The following is a 2,438-nucleotide window of genomic DNA, read 5'->3' on the forward strand; positions in this document are numbered from 1 at the left end:
TGCAACACCTTGTTGACCATGAATAATTCAGTGTATGTCTAAAACAAATTTAACAATGAGTATGCAAATACATACATTTCCCATACATGAGTTATAAATGAAAGTTACAATGTTTTCAATTTCCATACCCTCTAAGTTTTTAGGCACTATGTGTACCAGGGTGTGATCCTAGGGTGTTTACATGTTAACACTCATTAAATATCCCCTAAAAACAAAGAGAATATAACTCATTTATCAATTATCAAATTCATTAACATGAATTCCCGTTTATGCAATACTTGTTATGTTGTCCTATTCAGAACCATACAACGCTATTAATGCAATCAGACAGGCATCCATTCTTCAAGATTGTTGGATAGGAAATAGTGCTACAATATGCATTTCATATTATACGGTTGTCCATTTATTAGATACCCAATATCTTTGGTGTACAACAATCCTGATTACCAGTGCCACCTTAGCCATCTTCTTAATTTAGCAACAAGTTGTTGCATGATTTTTTATCCTCTTTCTTCCCTGTTTAGAACATTTTTTATGTTCCATTATTTTACTACCAGCCTAAGATCCTTTGATTATCATAGGCTGTATTAATGTGAAACTTATGATTTACCAAACATTGGTTTATTAATTCGGACCAGTCATGTTCCGAATCTAGTGTAGAATTCCTATTAGTCATTAGGCTGCTTTGAATTTCTCTAATGCATCAAGCACCACCATATCTAATCTTCAAGTATACTTTATTCATATAAAGTAGAAACACACTAATCATTTTTACCTTATCACTTTCCGCAAGAAGTACATTTGTAAGATCTTCAATTATTCTACTGAAAGCATCTTTTTGAAAGGTTCTTATTTGTGAGATATTAACAGAACCCCATCTATATATGAATGGATGTGTCCATTAAGGTTGTGGAGTTTGTGGTTGCTTTAAGTTGCAAAATTTCTTTCACATTAGACTTTGAGTGAGCCTTGGAGAATATTCTCTTTAAGCTTAGTACTGTCTTTTTTCTATGAACTGAGAAGCACCAGGAGTTTCTCTTACACTCCCACTATGTATTTACACTAAATGTACTTTTGGTGTCAGTCCCATTGACCTTCTAATTAGAGCCATAATTTATTAATGTATGATGTCTCCTCCCACATGCATACAGTGAGTTGTACTACATTTGTGCATTTCCTTCATAACTCTGACCCTAGTTCCATCTAGATTGGAATATAATTTGTGCTTCTTATATACTTTAGTTATAATTTTTGAGATAGATTTACCCAATGAAACCTGTAGGTTCCAAACTATGCATGTCCAATTAATTTCGCATATTGAGAGTGAATATATGAATATAAGGTTTAGTTCCCTCCAATACTGTATATTTGGAGCATTTTTCTACTAAGGGTGAATTAAATGATTTATCCATTGGCAAAACCATATCAAAAAATGAATTGCATCATTATCTATAGGTGCACCAATCAACACAACAATATTAAATCAAAAGACAATAATAAAATTACATAGTCTCATACTTCATACGAGGACTTGTCTTTCATGAGTAAAATCTTCAAAATTTGTTCTAGGATGGAACCTACTTAATTAACCATCAATTTGCACAAATTTCTGCTTTTATTCTAATCTCTATTTGTTTGACCATGATCTATGGAAATGACATTTGTCATTTTATCTTTTTTGTTTTCCATTTAACTCATAGGAGTTCACCTTTCTTCCCTTAAGACCTCGTATAAGTATAATATTCATTATATTAAGCTATCTCCTTGATTATGCTACGCATATCAATCATGCAAGTCATAATTTAGTTTTAATATGAGTAAATTAATATGGCGATCGTATGGTAGAAGAGACTTACAATAAAACATAGTATTCAGCTCTTTTTTTTCATTACTCCTTTTAATATTTACATGTATATGATGACCACACCACTAGAATTCCTCATCCAAATTTGTAATAAAATAGTCATACCTTTCAATGTGTTCATTCATCAAGCTCAAGTATGAACATTTAAAACACGATCTATCATGTATAAGTATTTTAAACCACTTTTACATCATGGTCTAGAGTCCTTGCCCCCTCCCAAGAGCATTCAACAATAACTTAAGTTTTGGGGGATATATAATGAAATAAAAATTTACTTTCCACATAATTCCCAACACAATTTGTCCATTTTTACTTATGGAAATTAATCAATATGTCGATTGTTGTTATTTCTTTATATTACTCTCAATTCCACCACATCACTGCAAGGTTTTTTTTATTACAGAATTATTTATTCCCATATAACTTTTCCAGCTTCTTTTTCCCACAAAGCTACTGTAACTATCTACCATGGTGTATGAAAATACCATATGTAGACTCGAGAAACTCAAGTTAAAGAGAAAGGATTTATTCCAACCTTGCTTATTCCTTAAACTCGACTATAAATATCTGAATT

This window comes from Pinus tabuliformis, chromosome 2_2 (genome assembly GCF_031772625.1).
Source record: "Pinus tabuliformis cultivar Carrire ecotype Pingquan chromosome 2_2, CPIR1, whole genome shotgun sequence".
NCBI classification, from domain to species: domain Eukaryota; kingdom Viridiplantae; phylum Streptophyta; class Pinopsida; order Pinales; family Pinaceae; genus Pinus; species Pinus tabuliformis.